General features: G+C 41.8%; 1 protein-coding gene across 1 annotated transcript in view; it reads left to right on the top strand.

Annotated features, from left to right (window-relative positions):
- Positions 1-23345, top strand: part of TACC2 (transforming acidic coiled-coil containing protein 2) — a 229261-nt gene that overhangs the window by 69028 nt on the left and 136888 nt on the right. The gene's annotated exons all lie outside the window — the stretch shown is intronic.

Below are 23345 nucleotides of genomic sequence, written 5' to 3'. Positions count from 1 at the left end.
AAAGAGAAAGTGTCTTCACTGGGCTTAGCAACTAGTCACATAATTTATTTCTGCTAGTTGCACCAGAAGAATGAGAGCTACAGACTTTGTAAGGCAATAACAATGATGATGTGCATAGTATCCCATAGCAATGTGCTGTTTAGTTGAAAAAATACATGTTTTGATTGGTTGCCATGGGTTATTGCACTTAGCATTGCTGTTTACAAAGCCTAACTTAAAGTAGAACTATGGACAAAACTTTTTTTTTTCATTTTGGATAGAGCAAGGGAGGGTTATAATTCATCAGATTTTTTTCTCGCCATCTGTGTTCCATTTTGGAGATTTCCTTTCACTTCCTATCCCATAGCCAAACAGGAAGTAAGAGGAAATACCTGCAAATTAGGGAATTCCTTGGGGATCCACAAGATTTCGCCACTATTACTTCTCGGGAGACAATCCAAAAATTTGTTTTTTTTTTTCATTTACTTTCACTTTCAATGATAATGGTAAACAGGACAAATGGAGAGTGTGAGAGCCGGTTCACACAGGCGCGACCCAAAGAAGCTCAGGACTCATATCATTGAAGTCAATGCAGGTCGCTCCAGGTCGCCCCAAAGAAGCTCAGGACTCATATCATTGAAGTCAATGCAGGTCTCTCCAGGTCGCCCCAAAGAAGCTCAGGACCTTTTTCTAAGTCGGAGCGACTTGTGTTGCTCCTATTAGAACGGGTCCTGTGCTACTCTATGGCAGGCGACCCACAGCGACTTGTCAGGCGACCAGGTCGCCTGACAAGTCGCCCCAGTGTGAACGGGGTCTGAATTTCTGAAACGGGGGGCAAAGAGGGCAAAAAAAAAAAAACGACAGATGTTCTAATCCCTCTGCGCTCTATCCTAAACTAAAATAAAAGGTTTGTCTTTAGTTATACTTTAATAATCCTGCTAGAGTCGGATTGGTTAAAATGAGCAGAAAAGACGCTCAGTTGTAGGAGCCAATTGATGGTTGTTTTGTACATTTTCTAGTTTTGAAAGAATTAGAAGTGTTTTCAGTAACATTTTTTCAGATAGCAAGCAGGCTGTTTCATATTACTGATAACAATTGTGTATTGCATATTTGATGTTATTAAAGTGGGCCTTCACCTATGAATGTGACTTCCTCCCCTCTTCTCCTCTGTTCTTCTGTTTGGGTATATGACATCCCCTGGTGCCAGTTGTCAGAATATAATAGCCACAGCGGGAGTTTCATCAATCCATGCTGTATGGACAGCTTTGGAACTGTTGCCATCCGCAACAGCAACACATACAGAGATAAAATGCTTTTTAAAATAAAATAGTGTATGGGGACTCTAGAACCCCCATCTGCATTTTTTCGCTGCCTGTGTCCCTGTTGCAGGTTTTCCCTCACTACCTGTCTGTTGAAACTGTTGTCATCATGACAGAGTGGGTAAATAAAGCAGGCCATACATTATGCAATTTTCTTACCCTCCACCATCCTTCCACCCCCATTCAGTGTTGATGGGGAATCCCTTCAGCTGCGCTGTTGTGTTGTGCCAGTGGGGAGATCAGGGAGCCTTCCTTGCTGGCAGAACGGTAGGATTAGTCTTGTCAGCTTTTAGCTGGCAGCACTTGTCATTTGGGAAAAAAACTGACATGCTGGTTGTACACAAGTGGATCAACTTGTGCACAACCAGGGTGCCCATACATGGATCAAAATTTGTCTGGTCCCTGCTGAACCAGCCGAATTTTAATCATTATAAGCTACAAGATGATGAGAGTAATCATTGCGTTCTGCTGGCAGGGAAGGCTTTCCGCCTGTGGAATACTATAGCTCTGTAGGAGGGAATCCCCCATCAACAATGACTGTGTGGATGGGGGAATTGAGCAATTTTCTTTCTTTGCCTGCTTAAGGGCTCTTTTACATGGGTGGCCAAAGGGAAGTAAAAACAGGCAGTTTAGCCATGTTTTTTCAGGTCCCCTGGTGGCAAACAGGAATTGTAACTTGGCCCTGGGAGCATGCCACACTCGTAAATGCAATGTGGTATTTTATTTCAAAATCGCCCCCAGAGATGAAAAAAAAAAGACAGACATTCAGGAGGCAGCAGAAATGCCTCCTGAATGCCTGGCAGCCGGTGCTCTACTACTACCCTCTGAAAAGATCTACCCCAGATTGTTTTTCAGAGGACAGGAGATACGACCACTCTTGTAAAAATAAGAGTCCTATGAGAGCCATGGATAGAAGTAAAAACCAGACAAGGCTTCTAATACTTCCCAACTCGATCTAAAACTAAAAATAATAGTTTTAACTGAAGATACACTTTAAAATATGTTTGCTTGAATATGCGACAATCCAGCAAACAAACAGGCGGGCGCTTTAGCACCTGTTGCTTTTCAAATTTTCTTTGGGATTAACATTCTTTTTTAATTAACACAAACACGTCATAACTACTGACAAAAACAGTGAATGAAATGGCCAAACCGATTATTTCCATCATTAAATTGCTGCTTGCTGGGCCTATATGGATTATGATTATGTGTTTTTTATGTTGATGTATTTATTGTAGAACATCCAGTTTCTTCCTATAATTTAAAAATCTACTGTGTCTACCTTTTGTGTTTAATTATCAAACAAATAATAAAAAAAAAATATATATATATATATATATATATATATATATATATATATATATATATATATATATATATACAGTGCCTTGCGAAAGTATTCGGCCCCCTTGAACTTTTCGACCTTTTGCCACATTTCAGGTTTCAAACATAAAGATATAAAACTGTAATTTTTTGTGAAGAATCAACAACAAGTGGGACACAATCATGAAGTGGAACGAAATTTATTGGATAGTTCAAACTTTTTTAACAAATAAGTTAATACTTTGTAGCGCCACCTTTTTCTGCGATTACAGCTGTAAGTCGCTTGGGGTATGTCTCTATCAGTTTTGCACATCGAGAGACTGAAATTTTTGCCCATTCCTCCTTGCAAAACAGCTCGAGCTCATTGAGGTTGGATGGAGAGCATTTGTGAACAGCAGTTTTCAGTTCTTTCCACAGATTCTCGATTGGATTCAGGTCTGGACTTTGGCCATTCTAACACCTTGATATGTTTTTTTGTGAACCATTCCATTGTAGATTTTGCTTTATGTTTTGGATCATTGTCTTGTTGGAAGACAAATCTCCGTCCCAGTCTCAGTTCTTTTGTAGACTCCATCAGGTTTTCTTCCAGAATGGTCCTGTATTTGGCTCCATCCATCTTCCCATCAATTTTAACCATCTTCCCTGTCCCTGCTGAAGAAAAGCAGGCCCAAACCATGATGCTGCCACCACCATGTTTGACAGATGGTGTGTTCAGGGTGATGAGCTGTGTTGCTTTTATGCCAAACATAACGTTTTGCATTGTTGCCAAAAAGTTCGATTTTGGTTTCATCTGACCAGAGCACCTTCTTCCACATGTTTGGTGTGTCTCCAAGGTGGCTTGTGGCAAACTTTAAACAACACTTTTTATGGATATCTTTAAGAAATGGCTTTCTTCTTGCCACTCTTCCATAAAGGCCAGATGTGTGCAGTATACGACTGATTGTTGTCCTATGGACAGAGTCTCCCACCTCAGCTGTAGATCTCTGCAATTCATCCAGAGTGATCATGGGCCTCTTGGCTGCATCTCTGATCAGTCTTCTCCTTGTATGAGCTGAAAGTTTAGAGGGACGGCCAGGACTTCGTAGATTTGCAGTGGTCTGATACTCCTTCCATTTCAATATTATCGCTTGCACAGTGCTCCTTGGGATTTTTAAAGCTTGGGAAATCTTTTTGTATCCAAATCCGGCTTTAAACTTCTCCACAACAGTATCTCGGACCTGCCTGGTTTGTTCCTTGTTCTTCATGATGCTCTCTGCGCTTTAAACGGACCTCTGAGACTATCACAGTGCAGGTGCATTTATACGGAGACTTGATTACACACAGGTGGATTCTATTTATCATCATTAGTCATTTAGGTCAACATTGGATCATTCAGAGATCCTCACTGAACTTCTGCAGAGAGTTTGCTGCACTGAAAGTAAAGGGGCTGAATAATTTTGCACGCCCAATTCAGTTTTTAATTGTTAACAAAGTTTGAAATATCCAATAAATTTCGTTGCACTTCATGATTGTGTCCCACTTGTTGTTGATTTTTCACAAAAAATTATAGTTTTAAATCTTTATGTTTGAAGCCTGAAATGTGGCAAAAGGTTGCAAAGTTCAAGAGGGCAGAATACTTTTGCAAGGCACTGTGTATATATATATATATATATATATATATATATATATATATATATTTCTGATGGAGTGTGATTTTGCTGAGTAATCTGTACCTTTGCAATCTGGCTTATGTTCTAAAGCTTTGCAGTCTGATCTGTCATAATCCATGAGTGAAGGTGTGCGAATATTTAAAGGGGTTGTCACAGGCTTAATAAATTGTGATGCTATTTGACAGTGAGCATCATTATAATGCCTAGACTGGATGTAGAGTGAAGCCCCGTACACACGTACCGATTGTCGGCCGTAAATATTCGGCCGACGACCGATCGGCTGATTGTAGGCTTGTTAGTATGATGCTTCCGACAGCCGACAGCGCATTTTCGGCCGAACAGAATCTGTCGTGCAGGCATTAAAATTTTTGTTGGCAAAGACCAGAACGGCCGATTGTTCGCCAGTCAGTACAGATTTCGGCCGACAGACAGCCGATTAGCAAGACTGGGCATGCTCAGAAAAGAAATAAGACAAGGAAAGTTAACCATCACATGACATCACTTCTGCAGTCGGCTGTTGTTGGCAGACAAAATTTGTGTGCAGTCTTTTGCAGTTTTCAACAGACATGACAGCCCTGGACAAAAGACGGCCAATCGTTCGGCCGATGATCGCTACGTGAAAAAGATCAGGGAAAATATGTAGAACTGCCCTGGATTTTGCTAAAGTACACCAATGGGAAAATACATTCAAAATCAACAGCCTGCATAAAGTTCAAGCCCAACTCCCTTTTTCACCCTCCTTAAAGCCCCTCCTATACTATGTATTAAACATTTCATTATACATACATTAGATATATACATACATCTAATGTATGTATAATGGAATGTTTAATACATAGTATTGTACAATAAAATTGTAATGTGTATGGTCCCCTTCCCTGTAGCCTTCCTCCTTCCTTTGATTGCATTAAAGTGTGCCTTGCTGGAAGTAGGACTAACAGAATGACTGACAATTCTGAAAACTATGCGAGACATAAGGTTCATCCAGCAATCTCCTTTATTATATTTACGTAACCCCTTTATAAAGGATCTTTACAGTCATAGAACACACATCAATCAAAATCTCTGAGTAATAGTCTCTGGTGAAGCGTAAATCATTTACTTATATCAGTAGCTCCAGGGTGTAGAGAAATATGTTGTCTGACTAGTTGAGATGTTAAATGAAGAGTTGTAGTTACAGCGTTGTGTCTCTCTCTGTGTCCGCAATCAAAGTCGTGCTTTGTGATCCATCCATCAGCTCTTTACTGTCAGCTAAGGAAACTGATTCTCAAACACATTAACATAAAGGAGGTAGATAGGTTCATATTTGGTACAAGCTTACTTATAAACCCTAACTGAATAATGTATTTGCCAAAATATTGTGTATCACAACCAACATTTTTTAAAGTTAAACTCCAGACACAAACTTTCCTTTAAATATATTCATCAATAGCCACAAAGGATAAAAAGCCACTTATTATACATCAAATGCTTTCGCAAGCCCAGATATTATCCTGTAAAAATAGCAGTAACTTCATCACTGTGCTGCACTTAGCTTGTGTAGAGAGCAGAGCTGTGGGAGGGGCCCAGCAGACCTGTCAGTTGCAGGCTGTCTACAGGAGGGGGTGGAGACAAGACCAGTCACCCTGCACAAGGAGAGAGAGCTGCAGTGACTGGTCTTTATGACAGGAAGCTCCTACACAGAAGCAAAGTTTCATTCTGGATTACTGCACAGATCTGGAAGAAGTACACAAGGAGCACCAATACTCAAGAAAAAACATGCCTCTTATATTTAGACAATATTTGCCTTTCCTATGGTTTCGTTTTATAAATAATGCTGTTTTCATCCTTTTATTCGTCCTTTGTTTCTATCTCAGTTTCTCTCATCTCCTGCAGCCTCTTTGCAGTCACTTGTCATCTACATGAATGCACTCTAGCAGGTATTCCATGTCATTTCCCATGGTGGTTTTCCTAATAGTGACAACGCTGGATTGTGCCTGTGCAATGTGCATCATCCATTGTAGTCTACGCCATGAAGGCATGTGACAGGGTGACAAGTGGGAGGCAGGGATAGGACATTTTTGCCTTATAACAGGAAGTGCCTGAATTAGGAACCTTGACGGCAGGATCGCCAGATATTAATCAATCACCAAATAATCATCAATAATCAATCAATAATCATCACATAGGGAACTTTTTGTCCCAAAAAAGTAAGTAAGTAAAAAAAAAAATATATATTATACCAAAGCACATAGCACCAAGCCTCCCATCCCCACATATACGCATGAAAACACCGATTGTGATACAGAGATTACATATCGCTCCACAAGCTGGAGTGAGAGAATATTTCTAGCACCACACCTCCTCTCTAACACTAAACCAGGGGTATTGAATTAAAATTTACAAAGGTCCAGTCAATAAAATATTCTTCCAGCAGAGGTCCGAATCACATGTTTGTGCGATGGCCACCCTGTATCCTCGCAACCAATCACTTGCTTGTTAACTTGGATAGCCCCCGTCCTCTGTCTATAGCTGTCCTGCCTCCAGCTGTTGGCTCTGTGAGACTGGCAGTGGTGATGGCTGTGGGCGTAACGACTCTAAAGGGTGGGACCGCAGGGGTCCGGATGAGACATTAACTGGGTCCGGATCCGGACCCCGGTCCGCCATTTAGTAATGCCTGCACTAAACTGAGGACCTATAGGGGTCTTTTAAAATGTGGCCTATAGAAAATTTAGGGTACTGAAATTTGTCGCCATTTGACGGGCGCACGCAAATTTTAAGGCTTGACATGTTGGGTATCTATTTACTCGGTGCAACCTCACCCTAAAATTAACTTTAGTGTATTCTTTACTGAAACGTTGTGTTCCCTAGACCTTTGCGGTAATATTGCGTGACATAAAAAAATTCGAACTACCACTATTTCATTCTCCAGGGTGTCTGCTTTCAGAAAATATATAATGTTTTGGGGAGGGGGGTATGTAATCTTCATGCCCAAAATGATTTTTTAAGCATGTGTGCAAAAAAAAACAGCTCTGGTAGCAAAAGGGTTAAGGAACCTACTCATACCTTTACTGCGCTTCTCCCATGATGCAGTCCATCGCCGCAGGACCCTGAGAAATCCATTGAAGATACAGGCAACAGATTTCCTCTAAGACATATCTGTGAGATATGGGACGAGATCCAAGCTTTGTAAAGGAAGCTTTATAAAATTCATTTTACCTTTTTATATTCATAATTCCATTGCTGAGTTTTAGAAAGTGAAAATCAGCTGTTATAGCACATTGTATTCTGATGGTTTATCAGCTGCAAGGAAAATGCATGAAGTCAGACAGCACAGCTTTGTGCCTGGACCCTGAGAGAATATCTCCAGTCTAGAGCAAATTTTACATGACATTGTAACATTGACACCGTCAGGCTCAGCAAAAATGTTACTTTGTACAAAATAGCTGCCTGCCGTAAAGGTCTGCCAGGACAATGCAGTGTAGGTGCCCAATATTTGCTTAAAGCGGTTCTTCAGTCTGGAAAAAAAAAAATGATAAGTCAGCAGCTACAAATACTTTGACTTTGATCACCTAGCACAGGGGTCTGTCTCTCTGTGTGTCCAAATGAAGGGCCAGTTTACTGTCCTTCAGACTTTAGGGGGGCCGGAGTGGCCAGTGCAAGTAGAAAATGCCAAAAATGTCAGTGGGAGTAAAAAAATTATATAGTGCCTGTAGTCAGTAGAGGAATAGTGCCCCATCATCGGTACTATTGGGAGGAATAGAGTTGCATCATTGATATTAGATGGTGAAATAGTGCTCCATTATAGGTTTTAGTTGGAGGAATAGTGCCCCATCATTGGTATTAGTTGGAGGAATAGTGCCCCATTATTGGTATTAGATGGAGAAATAGTGCCCCATCATTGGTATTAGTTGGAGAAATAGTGCCCCATTATTGGTATTAGTTGGAGGAATAGTGCCCCATCATTGGTATTAGATGGAGAAATAGTGCCCCATCATTGGTATTAGATGGAGAAATAGTGCCCCATCATTGGTATTAGATGGTGAAATAGTGCTCCATCATAGGTTTTAGTTGGAGGAATAGCGCCCCATTATTGGTATTAGATGGAGAAATAGTGCCCCATCATTGGTATTAGATGGAGAAATAGTGCCCCATCATTGGTATTAGATGGAGAAATAGTGCCCCATCATTGGTATTAGATGGAGAAATAGTGCCCCATCATTGGTATTAGATGGAGAAATAGTGCCCCATCATTGGTATTAGATGGAGAAATAGTGCCCCATCATTGGTATTAGATGGTGAAATAGTGCTCCATCATAGGTTTTAGTTGGAGGAATAGTGCCCCATCATTGGTATTAGATGGAGAAATAGTGCCCCATCATTGGTATTAGATGGTGAAATAGTGCTCCATCATAGGTTTTAGTTGGAGGAATAGTGCCCCATTATTGGTATTAGATGGAGAAATAGTGCCCCATCATTGGTATTAGATGGTGAAATAGTGCTCCATCATAGGTTTTAGTTGGATGAATAGTGCCCCATCTTTGGTATCAGTTGGAGAAATAGTTTCCCATCATTGGTATTAGATGGAGAATAGTGCCCCATCATTGGTATTAGATGGAGAAATAGTGCCACATCATTGGTATTAGATGGAGAAATAGTGCCACATCATTGGTATTAGTTGGAGGAATAGTGCCACATCATTGGTAATGGTGGGAGGAATAGTGCCCCATCTTTGGTATCAGTTGGAGAAATAGTTTCCCATCATTGGTATTAGATGGAGAATAGTGCCACATCATTGGTATTAGTTGGAGGAATAGTGCCCCATCATTGGTATTATTTGGAGAAATAGTGCCCCATCATTGGTATTAGTTGGAGGAATAGTGCCCCATCATTGGTACTAGATGGAGAAATAGTGCCCCATCATTGGTATTGGTGGGAGGAATAGTGCTCCATCAATGGTATTAGATAGAGAAATAGTGTCACATTATTGGTATTAGTTTGAGCAATAGTGCCCCATCATTTGTATTAGATGAAGAAATAGTGCCCCATCATTGATATTAGATGGGGGAATAGTGCCCCATCATTGGTATTATTCTAAAAATAGTACCCCATCGTTGGTATTAATTAGGGGGATAGTGTCCCATCATTGGTATCAGTTGGGGGAATAGTGCCCCATCATTGGTATTAGATGGAGAAATAGTGCCACATCATTGGTATTAGATGGAGAAAAGTGCCTTATCATTGATATTATATGGAGAAATAGTGCCCCATCATTGGTATTAGATGAAAAAATAGTACCAAGTCATTGGTATGAGATGGAGAAATAGTGCCACATCATTGGTATTAGTTGGAGGAATAGTGCCCCATCATTGGTATTATTCAGAAAAAAGTACCCCATCATTGGATGGAGAAATAGTGCCCCACCATTGGTATTAGATGGAGAAATAGTGTTGCATCATTGGAATTAGTTGGAGAAATAGTGCCACGTCATTGGTTTTAGTTGGAGGTATAGTGCCCCATCATTAGTGTTAATTAAAGAAATAGTACTCCATCATTGGTATTAGATGGAGAAATAGGGCCCCATCATTGGTTTTAGATGGAGAAACAGTGCCCCATTATTGGTATTATTTGGAAAAATAGTACCCCAACATTGGTATTAGATGGAGAAATAGTGCCCCACCATTGGTATTAGTGAGAGGAATAGTGCCACATCATTGGTATTAGATGGAGAAATGGTGCCCCACTATTGGTATTAGATGGAGAAATGGTGCCCCACCATTGGTATTAGTTGGAAGAATAGTGCCCTATCATTGGTATCAGTTGGACGAATAGTGTCCTGTCATTGGTATCAGTTGGAGGAATAGTGTCCTGTCATTGGTATCAGTTGGAGGAATAGTGTCCTGTCATTGGTATCAGTTGGAGGAATAGTGTCCTGTCATTGGTATCAGTTGGAGGAATAGTGTCCTGTCATTGGTATCAGTTGGAGGAATAGTGTCCTGTCATTGGTATCAGTTGGAGGAATAGTGCCCTATCATTGGTATCAGTTGGAGGAATAGTGCCCTATCATTGGTATCAGTTGGAGGAATAGTGCCACATCATTAGTAATGGTGGAAGGAATAGTGTCTAACTGTTTATATCAGTGGGAGGAATTATTCCCGTTTGCTGGTGTCAGTGGGAGGAATAGTTCCCTATCATTGTTGCCAGTGGAAGTAAAAATGCCCCATTGTTGGTGTGTGAGAAACGCCTCCTCACTGGAATGGTGCCTCCTTGTTGGTGTCAGTGGGAGGAATAAAGCCCCAAGGGCTATATAAAGATAGGCAAGGGGCCACCACTGACATAGGGGGTCAGAGTGGAAGTGGGAGCGGTTTTCCTTTTAAACTAGGTACCCCCCCCCCAAAAAAAAAAATGACTTCCAAAAAAGTAGGGGAGTGGGTAAGGAGGTGTTAAAGCAGAATTTCCCTTTTTGGGCAAAGTTCTGTTTTAAAGGGTAAGTTCACCTTTTAACAAAAATAATGAATGCACATTTTTTTGCAAGTAAGGCCCCTTTCACACTATTGCAACGCAATTTTGCCGCGATTTCGCGGCGCGATTTTTGCCGCGATTTTGAAAGCATGGGCAAGGCTATATGCCTCAAAATGCATTAAAATCGTGGCAAAGTAGTGCAGGAACTACTTTGAAGTCGGTGCGACTTCAAAACGCACTGATATGAATGGGGCTCATTGAAAATAATGGAAAACGACTTGTCATGCGATTTTGTGGTCCAAAATCGCGGGACAAGTCGCACTAGTGTGAATGGGGCCTAAAAAAAATGTGCATTTATTATTTTTTGTTTTGGGAGCCTGTAATATGGGTGTAACATGTTATGAATGGTGAACCTATCCTTTGAGCTAGCCATATACTGTGCCAATTTTGGTTGGTTCCTGATAACGATGGCCCTGTCATCACTCTCCTGCCTGACATCTTTTCACTATGGGTCGAACAGTGGCTGCATCCAATCAGATGCAGCCACTGTTCAGGTATTCTGACAATGGCAGGTGGTGGCTATCAGAATACAATAGACACAGGCATTCCGTGCTGTATTAAGGTGGAGGAATCTGTTAAGCTGGGTATACATCAGTAGATTTTCAAACAAAAATTCTCAGTACATTGAATAGCTCGATGAATAACATTTTAATGTACTTTAAAATGTCATTTGCTTTTAACATTGGATCTACTTGGAGTGAAAGGACTTCATGAAAACCACATTTTCTGTTAGATATTTGTTCGTTCGTAAAACATTTTTCATTCTGCTCCTTTGAAATTTCGAATGAAAAAAGAACATCGGTTTCACACCAGTAACGATTAATTAGAAAGACATCCTAATGTTCTGAGGCTGGCCATACATTATACAATTTTCTTATTCAATTTCCTTTAAATTTACCTTTAACTTTGTAGTGCAAGGGTCTGCCTGATTGCATACAAATTGAAAATGTGTTCAGATTTGACCTCATAGTGTATGGTTTTGGTAAATCTAAAGAAAAATTGTACAAGAAGATTGTATAATGTATGGCCAGCCCTAAAATGAAAATTTTGGATTCCAAATCTACAAGTGTATACCCAGATTAAGGCCGCCAATACGCAAACTAGGCAAACTATCTGTGTCCAGGGTCAGTAGGTCAGATGAGTGGCTACATTTGAACACCGGCAGCGCCAGCCATTGATTTGTTCATGAGACAAATCTGACAGCCGCCACTGACACAGCTGATTTACAAAAATTGGTGCACACAGACTCTGATGCAGTTCTGCATAGTAACCAATCAGCTTCCAGGTTTCATTGTCAAAGCTTAACCGGTTGCCGACCGCCGCACGACTATATACTGCGGCGGTCAGCCCCAGCCAGGCAGAGTGACGTATCGATACGTCACTCGCCTGTCACTGACTTGCGAGCCTATTTCGGGCTCGTTCACAGACAAGTCAGTGCGTGTGACCGGCGGACTCGATGTCCGCCAGTCACACTGCGATCGCTCCTGTGAAGGGAGAAAGACAGAGCGGCTTGTGTAAACAAGCTGCCTGTCAGTTCTCCCTGTGTAAAAGTGAAGATCTGACGGTTCTACTATGTAGAACTGTTGATCTTTGCTTTTACACCAATAGCTATGTCCCTGCACAGTTAGAATCACGCCCCTAGGACACACTTAACCCCTCCCTGTCCAATAAAGTTAACCCCTTCCCTGCCAGTGTCATTTTTGCAGTAACAGTGCATATGTATAGCACTGATTACTGCAGTAATGTCACTGGTACCCCCAAAAGTGTCAAAAATGTCAGTCAAGGGTCCGATCTGTCCGCCGCAATGTTGCAGTACCGAAAAAAAAATCGCAGATCACCGCCATTACGCCATTACGCGTTAAAAAAAAAAACACCAAAAATGACAAAAATCTTTCCCTTTGTTAGTAAACGCGATAACTTTTGCGCAAACCAATCAAAATACGCTTTTTGCGATTTTTTTTTTACCAAACATAGGTAGCATAAAACAAATTGGCTGAAAAATGTTAAAAAATTTTGATTTTTACATTTTTTTTGGGGAATTTCATATAAAAAAATGTGAAAAATATTGTTATTTTTGCAAAATTTACGCTATTTTTTTTGTTTATAGCGCGTGATCAAAAAATCGCACAGGTGATCAAATACCACCAAAAGAAAGCTCTGTTTGTGGGAAAAAAAGGACGTCAAATTCGTTTAGGTACAGCATCGCACGACCGCGCAATTGTCCGTTAAAGTCACGCAGTAAAAAATCGCAAAAAAAGATGCTGATTGGCTACCATGCACAATGCACCAGTTTTAGTAAATCTCCTCCACTGCGTCCAGGATGTGTTTATAATCTGCTGATTCTCCCTGGCAGCCACCCCAGTGCAGCCATGTGAATGAATATAGCCTCTAAGGCCCCTTTCACACATACGGTCCGTTTGTCCATTTTCATCCGTTGACGGATGAAAAACGGACATCAATGCATCTCTATGTAAAAACGGATGACAACGGATGATCATCCATTAACATCCGTTTTCATCCGCTTCCGTCAATGTCCGTTTTTTGGAATCTGTCAAACGGATGTAAACGAACAAATGGTCCGTTTTGCATTGGTAGTGGATGTAAAAAAAACGGATGAAAAACGGATGAAAAAACGGATGAAAAAACGGATGAAAAACGGATGAAAAAACGGATGAAAAAACGGATGAAAAACTGATACATTTTGACGTGACTGAACTGATGAACTGAACGGACCGTATGTGTGAAAGGGGCCTTAGTGTATGGCCACCTTTACACTCAGAGGTGCAGAAAAAAAGAAAAACTGGTTAGTGTATAGGGTACAGTGTATGGCTAGCTTTAGGTTCACCATACACATTACAATCTGACCATACAATCTCTGTACAATTAATGTTAGATTTACCAAAACTTTGTAATTTGAGGACCTATCTTGACTAATCAATTTTTTTTTAAATCAAACAAGCCCTTGTACTACATATTTGTTTGTAGATCTGAAATAGATTGTACAACCAGCTTGTAATGTGTATGGTGAACCTAAAGCTGGCCATACACTATACAATCTGATTGTACAAGTTTTTTACAATCTCCTTTTAGATTAACCCAAAACCATGTAACATGACAAGCCTTAACCGTCCATTTAGTTAGTATCAGTTCAGGTAGGCCTTTGAAATGCAAAGTTTATGGTAGATCCAATGGTGGCCATAGACAGAACGGTCTGAATGATTCTTTACAGATAATCTAACGACTTATCGTTCTCATTTTGTTGCATGTCTAATATCAAATTCAACAATGCGTACTAAATGTATGATTTTTTTTTCGTATAATTCTGGAAAAGCTTCCTGGTTGTGTAGCTGCGTATCGGATGGTGCAAAACAAAAACAATGGCAGCCAGACTTTTTCCGGGTTATTTTCCTGTTTCTGATCATGTGTGGTCTTTGTCTATCGATTTTTAGCGAACGCATACTGTACTGATTAAATGATTGTGGTTCGCTAGGCTATCGTACGAGAAAAGTTTTCGTGTTTGTTGGACGAAGTGTCGTGATCGGCTGTGGAAAGCTGTGTACTAACGATCAGATTATCGTGCGATCAATTCAAAAGCGTTTTTTTTCGTACGATTATCTGATCGTGTGTACGAGGCATAACTCTCTGCTTCCACCTTGTCATCTCATAATCTGATTGATCAAAATACAATCGTATTCATGAACAAAGTATCTCATTGCTGCCAATTGATGCAAAACCATTGATAAACTTTTGATTTTCCCTGATTGAAATGGAGATCAGTAGGGAAATTGTTTGCGGATATGATTGTTTTGATTGAATTGCACTTTCGATCAGATAAACAAAATGTAAGCACATGTGGCAACTCTAAGGCCCCTTTCACATGGGCGCACCGCCTGACGAAGTTTGTTCTGCTCAGAGGGGGATCGATCCACCGATCCCCACTGAGCAGGCGGATGACAGCTCCGTCCTTGCAATGTGTGCAGAGATGGAGCTGTCCTATGGGGAGATTGGATGAGAACGGACCGCCTGTCCGTTCCCATCTGATCTGATCCTCCAGCTTCAGGGTTTCCATCCGTCTGGATTTCACAAACAGGATCGGAATCGGATAGCAGCGGGTATCAGCGGACACCCGCTGCCCCTTAGGGATGCATGGAGCATCCGATCAGGTCCACCTGAAAAACTGACAAGCGGATCTAATCGGATCGCCCGTGTGAAAGGGGCCTAATGCTGGCCATACACTATACAAAAATTGTTCAAGCTTGTTTTTCCAATAACTGACACTTGGCCATGAGAGCAACTGATAGTGCCATCATCTAATGACCCAATTTTGATTGATAAATCGTTCAATAGCCATAAACGGATCAGTTTTTGGTCTGTTTGATCCCAAACAGTTCAATTATTAACGGAGGAGAAACACATTAACCTTTCAATTTATCATTCGTTCGGCAGAATTTTTCAACCACTTTCTTTTTTTGCTCTGAAAACCAATTTTCTCTTTTAACTGGACGAAAAACCAGCGAACGCTCCATATTACAGATTTTCAAACAATTTTTTGGCTAGTGTATGGCCAGCTTTAAAGAGATTGTACAATGTGATTGCATTGTGTTTGGGAATGGAGAGTTTTCCTGGCCACATAACAATCCCTTCCAGCGTCTGTGACACGCTCCCTGTCTTTTCACATGTTGAGTTAGTTAAAGGGTGAACCCCCCCCCCCTCCCTCCTCCCCATTCCTGATTGGAGGGCCGCCTATTCCTGCCCTTAGGGGTGGGAATGTTTTAGCGGTGCCTGGGCATGCTGATCCAGTGTGTGTGACAGATTCTTCTGACCCTGTGCAGGACCTCATGCCTGTCTGGGAGCTTTCACAGTGCCCTTCCCTAAGGAGGGGAGAGAGAGGCAGAGCCCCTCCCAGGCAGCACTTCATTCCATTCCCTGGCCTTTTGTTGTGTCTCAACTTTCACTAAGGAGAGGCAAAGTTTCCTTCCATTCTGTGCCATTGACAGAAGCTGGCATGGCGTCCTCCAGGCATTTCCTCCGCTGCCCGTTGTCTGGGAAGTAGAAGCACAACAGGCACGCCTTGGATGGTCGCCGGTGAGTGAGGATCCAACAAGGGGCACAGCGGGCATTGCCAGGAGCTTCGGGAACGGTGAGCCTTTTAAATCCTTCATTCCAGATCTGTATGCGGTCTGCCACTGAACTGTCAGTGTGTGGATAGACTGTATATACAGGCGATCAGAGTGGAAATATAACACATTTGTGATGATTAACAATAGGATCGTCTCAGGAGGATGAGCGTAAGGATAATATGGGGATATATAAGGCTGGATGAAGATTTGGCACAGCGAATGGCGATGAGGATTTTAGGGTTCGCTTTACTTTGAATATCACAGCACGATTCACATGGGGGGCTTTCTTCTACTTTCAACATTTGGGAGAATGTCTCTGTGCAGCGAGCTCCTCCAACGTCTAGGAAACACTTGTATCGCTCGATTTAATGTCTGCAGGACCTAAGCTGGCCATACACTAGCCGAAATATCGGGCAAACTCCTTTTCGAAAAACGAAAAATCGGCCGTGAGAGCAGACGATCGTGCCATCATGTAATGACCGAATTTCAAATGATAAATCGTTCAATGGACATAAATGAATCCGTTTGTCACATATGCCTAGTGCAAACAGGTCGGCCGAGAAACACATTAACCTTCCAATTTACCCTTCGTTTATCGTTCGGTCGGCAGATTGTTTCTTCAATTTTTCGGCTCTGAAAAGTTAAAAACGATTTTCCATTTGTGTCCATTAACTGGACAAAAAACGAATGATCGGACCAAATGACAGATTTTCGAACGATCTTTCGGCTAGTGTATGGCCAGCACTAGTCGGTGCAACTGATTGTATTGCATTGCTTCCTTTTCTGCATTTCAGCGTGATCATTACCGATACAACGTGGGAGAACTTAGCACTGTTCTGAAGTGTGGATCCATTACACTATCAGGGAAATATCGGGTGACCACTACGTAAGCTTTGCTCTCCTTCTATCCATTATTATAGGGCTCAATCACACCAGTCCATTGGGCAGCATTGCCCAGCACATAGACAAGGCAAGTTATGGTCGATATGATGCATGCCCATGGCTGTGCGTGTTCTAGGGGCAGTGCAATGCATTGTTACAACACATCCAAGAGTTTACTTTACTCTTTTTTTTCTTTTTAACTCTTTTGAAATGTCACAAATTCACATTTTATTCAATAGTGTGTCACAATGGCCTGACCTGTGAAAAAATGCAACCTGTTGTTTGACAGGACAAATGTTTTTTGTTTAGTCATATTTAGTGTGTTTTAATATATATGTATATATATTTATATTTACACTGTGTGTTTTTTGTTTAGTCTGAGCCCCCGTTCACACTGGGGCGATGCTACTTCGCCGGGCAACCTCACAAGTCGCGGAGCGCTGCTCGCCCCGCGACCTCGGAGCGGCCGGCACGGACTTCATAACAGCTCCGGACCCTTTTTCTAAGTCGGAGCGACTTGTGTCGCTCCTATTTGAACGGGTCCATAGCTTCTGTATGGCAGGCGACCTAAGGCGACCTGTCAGGCGACCAGGTCGCCTGACAGGTCGCCCCAGTGTGAACGGGGGCTTATTTAGTGTGTTTTGATATATATATATATATATATATATATATATATACACATACACGTGTTTGTATTTATAAATATAAATAAATATATATATATATATATATATATATATATATATATATATATATATATTTATTTATTTATTCCCCCCCCCCCCTTTTTTTTTCTTTTATAGTAATGGGTTTACTTGTTTACATGCGGTTTTTTTACTATTGTGTACACTTTTTATAAAAATACCCAATAAAGAGTAATTTACAAAAGAATAAAATAAAAATGCAACCTGTCCTTTTTATCAGCACACCTTTATCGTAGGCTAGCTTCACACCCATGCGTTTTTCAGTCCATTTGCTGATTTGCAGAAATGCACTACAGTCCATTTAACATTAGTTCCTATGAGTCACAGTCACATCTATGCAGTTTCCACCAGTGCATTTTTTTTGGAAAGGCGGAAAGACTTTTTTACACGCAGCATGGTGCAGCAAAAAATTCATGTACATGCGTTTTTGGTTGATTTTCCTGCATCACAACAGACATCTCCCCCTAGCAACATTAATACACAAAAATGCAAAATGCATTAAAAACGCATCCAAAACGCAAATAGGAACAGCAAAACGCACCAGAAAACGCGCCTCAAAAAAGCATCAACTGCACATGCATACATGTGAACCTAGCCTTAAACAATAGGATAGAAAGCAAACTGCCTTTTCTATGTGCCAGGCATTGATACACAATGCAGCCCAATGGGGCTAATGTGGACATCCAAAAGGGCTGCATTAATGTGTGCTGAAAAAAGTAGGACTGGTTGCATTTTTACGCAGTGCATGGCAATGCACTTCACTACATCACTATGCACTATATAAAAATGTCATTTTGCAAAAAGTAAAAAAAAAAAAGAGGAACTGTGTGATACATTGTAGCAAAGCATTGAACTGCCCCTATACAACGCACACCAGCAGTATGGATCATAATGGCACCTGCTGGTTTGAATGGGCTTTTGTGTCCCAGTGGAGTCGTGATTAAAGAAGGATCAAACTTTGAGGAGGCACCTTGACTGTGTGTGCTTTCTACATATATATTTGCAAAGCTATACACCTGAGACCTCTGCATTTGTTAGCTATTATAATATATGCTTTTCTTTTTTTTTAGGTGCCTTTTGTTGGTTTAGTTTTAGGTACCTTTATATATATAATATTGCATACTGGTGGGGTTAATAAATAATATTTATAATGTTCATTGTCATTATCAGATATAGTCCTTCCCAACAATGGTGTTTGTCATTGTGGGACCCTCCACAGTGTCCCTCTGTAACACAGCTGACTTACAGATGCAGAACACACATGGCGAGGGGGCTGTCGCTGTCCTGCTGTGTAACTGCAAATATTTTCCCACATTTTTAGTGAGCATGCCTGACGTTTAGAGGGCTTGTTATCCTTGTGGAATTAACTGTTAACTGCTTGCTTGCAGCTTGTTGTTGCTGAATGAATTACATCATTGGGCAGAACAGTGGCTTAGTTATAGCAATTCTGACTTGCAATGCTGCATTCCTCAGTTCATACCCTGGTTAGCACACTTTCCTCATGGAGTTTGCATGAACTCTCTATGCTTGTATGGGCTACCCTGGGCATTCCAAAGACATGCTCCCTGGAGCCGGAAATTCAACTGTGGGCACCTTGATGTGACAGCTTGTGGCTTCACAGCTGGGTGCAAACTGCGCATGCACGAGTCGCACTGTGGCTGTCAACTGGTCCTGCAGTCCCCCTCCCCCAAAACAAAATGACATGCCAAATGTGGCAGGGGAAGTGGGGAGCAATGCTTAAAGCAGAAGTTCTCCTTTTGGGTGGAGCTCCGCTTTAAGCTCCTTGAGGGCAGGGACTGATGTGAATGTTCAGTATGTACAGTACTGCTAAAAGCAGAACTTCACCCAAAAGGGAAAGTTCTGCTTTTCTGCCTTCTCCACCCCTCTTTAACTTTTGGCCACTTATTTTTTTCTTGCGGGGGGGTACCTAGCTTTGATCCCACTTCGGCTCAAGTTTGGCCCTCCTCTTTGCCCACAGCCTTCTGGGACACAGCACAGGTCCCAGAAGGCTGCAGGTCCATTCACAACCGACAGCGCAGCTTGTGCATGCACAGTGGAAAGCCAGCTGTGAAGCCACAAAGAGTCACAGCCGACTTGCCACACGAGACATGGTGGCGTGGGGATCCAAAGACCAGCAAAGAACCGGCCTGGGTGAGGACAGCACTGGATCCCTGGACAGGTAAGTTTTCTTTTATTAAAAGTCAGCAACTACAGTATTTGATTTGATAGGGGTTGATTTACTAAAGGAAAATAGACAGTGCACTTTGCATGGGCATTTGCTCCAATGTTTAGTAAGGGGAAGCTTGCAAAGAATACCAAAATGCATTTTTGCTGGCACATGATTGGATGATGGAAGTCAGCAGAGCTTCCTCTCATTCACAACTACCCTTGCGGAGTGCATCTGCACTTGCAAATTGCACAGTCTATCTGCCTTTAGTAAATAGGCAGTGACCCCATAGACTTAGTGACCCCATAGACTTAGTGACCCCATAGACTTAGTGACCCCATAGACTTAGTGACCCCATAGACTTAGTGACCCCATAGACTTCCATTGCAGCAACTGATTTCATTCACAAAACAGGAGGGACCTGAAGTAGAAAACACACAAATTGGGAACATTGAGCTAATGGTAGAAGTTCTTGATTTACTGCCCCCAACTTCCCTTTAAATCCTGTTGCTTGAGTACTACTGCATTATTGACCAAAACAGGTGTGCAGGTCAGAGCTGACTTCACTTGCTGCACGATTAGTTGTGGTCAGTGAGCCATGGGATTAAAATGATTTCCACAGATCAAGATGACTGCCAGGTAACTAGCATTTTCTAAAAGAGGTCAGTAATGACTTTCTATGTATTACTAGGTTTCCATTTAAAAAAAAAAACAAAAAAAACGTATGTGCACAATTAGGGCCCTTTCACGCTGGCTGTTTCCATTGTGATCAGCAAGAGATCTGAGTTCAGAATTGGAGTCAAGTTTTGTGACATCTGTGTCTGTTCATTTATGGCCTCCTAAAATTTAAAGAAGTAGGGCCAAAGCTCTGTTGGCCCTACTTCTCCTGTGGGTCACAGGAGTGCACTTAGTTCTGCACCAGTTTCAGCCGACAGCGGGCTAAAGTCTGCTGTCGGCTGACTTCACTGGGCTGGTCCAGGCTCTGAAGAGATCAAAACTTTATTGTCGGGATCCACTCACATGCCTGAGTGGCAGCTGGTTCAGCCTTTCCAGCGCACTGCAGAGAGCCTGAGCAAGCTGGTTTTAAAGTAAAATACATACAGTCAGATATTGATTTGTCACATCAACAAAGTTACTATGTCTATGTCATGTGAGGGCCAGACTAAATATTCCATTTAACTTATATCCAGACGTGGCATACATGTCCCTTTAACTCCCTACTAGAGTAACATTGAGGGTAAAGATAGCTGCTAGGGCTCATTTCTGAAACCCAACCTCTGTGGGGTAATCCCTTGCTAGCTCATATCAGGATGGTACCCAACCCGTATGTCTGGACCAGATTTGCAATTCGAAGATTAAAAGACATCATGCCCACAGGGACACTCCTACCCTTTCAGGACTTACTAGCTAGATTTAGACTACCCCTTTGGATGTATTTCAGATATCTTCAACAACGACATGCGGTGCGGTCCCAGTTCCCTGATTTACCCACGCTAGTAACTGACCCGTTTGAAGATCTCCTGGCTCAGGAATCACTGACTAAACCCTTGTCTGCACTTTATGTAGCTCTTCTCAGCGTAGAGTCACCCAAGATGGATAGACTGTGGGAACGGTGGCAGGCTGACATCCCTACACTGGATAGAGAGGCTTGGGAAGAATGTTTTGAGGTCTGCTCCAAGTCAGTAATAGCTTCCAGGGACAAACTGATTCAGACAAAATTTCTACACAGGGTGTATTTTACACCACAGAGCAGTATTTCTCAACCTTTTTTCAGTCAAGGCACCCTTTAAAATTATGGACAGTCTTGAGGCACTCCATACATTTTTACATAATGTGGCAGTTTCGACACACGTAGGATACCCAATATTAGAAGTGATTTATTCTTCCAAAGCAATTACACTTTTGCACACTGGTACTGACTAGTATTCCAGTGTTTCTCCTCTCCCTCACATTCTCTCCATCACTCAACTAATGTGACCCCAGTGCTGATGGAGAGGGCAGGGGATGGTCAAACAAGGATGCTGCGCATGCGATCAACACTCTTCTTATCAACACCGATGACATCACTGGTTGTTGGGATGCTGGTGGCTGAAAGGTTAAGGTGGTGCACAATAAAAATCTGTGGCTTTGTGCAACTAAAAGGCAGGCTTGATCCACCTGCTGGCTTTTATACATTTTTGGGCAACTTTTAGGCATTTTGCCAAGGCACCCCTGAAGAAGCCTCAAGTAGGGATGCACCGATCCGACTTTTTTGGACCCGATACCGATATCTGGCATTGTGAAATCGCCAATACCGATACCGCAACCGATCCAGAGCTACCAGTACACACAAAGCAAGCGGCTGCAGTACAGAGCAAAGCCGCTGCTTCAGGTGTATGGCTCTTCCATTCACAGGCGGAGTGCATCTGATATCACTCCGCCTGTGAGCCGGACCTATACAGGAAGTAGCGGCTCCCATCCCATACTACTCCTGCACCTAGTAAGGGATGGCTGAGCCGTTACCAAGCAAAAACTGGATCGGCCAGTGGATCGGTCAATGTTACCGATCCCCCGATCCATCTAAAATGGCCATATCGGCGCCGATATCCGATCCAAATATCGGATCAGTGCATCCCTAGCCTCAAGGCACTCCTGGGTGCCTGGGCACCCTGGTTAAAAAAGGCTGCCACAGAGGTTGCACAGAATATGTCGCCAGAGGTCATCTGACTGCACTTGATGTCTTAGGGCAGAGGGCACATATTATCATATGTTCTGGACATACCCACGGGTGGCACAATTCTGGAAGGAAGTTTTTGATCTTATCAATACTCGCCTCCAGTTGTCTCTTCCTTGCACTCCTGAATTGGCACTTCTGGGCATGGATGATGATGATGAGCAAAGACCTAGATACATCAAGCTTTTGGTGTCGTACCTATTGTATTATGCTAAAAAGGAAATAATACTCAAATGAGCTTCCCCTTCTCCCCCCCCCCCCCCACACACTATCTTTATGGGAATCTATCATAAACGGGATCCTACCAATGTATAGGTTGACATATTTCAATATGAACTGTCCCAAAAAATATGTGAAAATCTGGCAACCATGGTTGGATTGTTAATTTTTTTCTCCCTGTGGGGACAGATTTGCCTCTAAGGTGATTATATGTCTCTTATGTTCTTTAGATAATATTCTATTATATCTTAAATTGCTGGGATATCTCCTTCTTCATTTTTGTATCTGTAACCTTGAATGCCTACTGTTTATGTGCCATCTATGTTTTTACAAAAAAAAAACTTATATCCAGACAGGTAGACCCTTATATTACACAATTGTTGGTAGATTTTGTAGATAGGACAGATCAGAATCTGTGTCACACTTAAAAAAACTGTATAGAGCACTGGAGGAAATGAAAACATTGTGACACATTATGAGACACAACAATTAGATAGTAATAGAAGGGTAACATGTCAAGTATGATAGTGTATGTACAATGTTTGTCTTACACTATCCATATTTTATAAGTTTTGGAAAAGTTTCTGAGTCACCTGTCTAAGGATGTGGAAAGTCACCGGTCAAAGATCTCTATGCAGGGCATATGCAATTAAGTTCCTTATTACTGTCATATCAAAGTTATATACATTATGCCATTGATTAAAGTAACCTTGTGCTTTACCCATGCAGGACTAAGCAACAGGCTCACTTTATTGAACAGCCTTCTTCT

This window comes from Pelophylax lessonae (genome assembly GCF_965119305.1).
Source record: "Pelophylax lessonae genome assembly, chromosome: 9".
Taxonomy (NCBI): Eukaryota; Metazoa; Chordata; class Amphibia; order Anura; family Ranidae; genus Pelophylax; species Pelophylax lessonae.
This window is presented reverse-complemented; position numbering and strand designations above follow the sequence as displayed.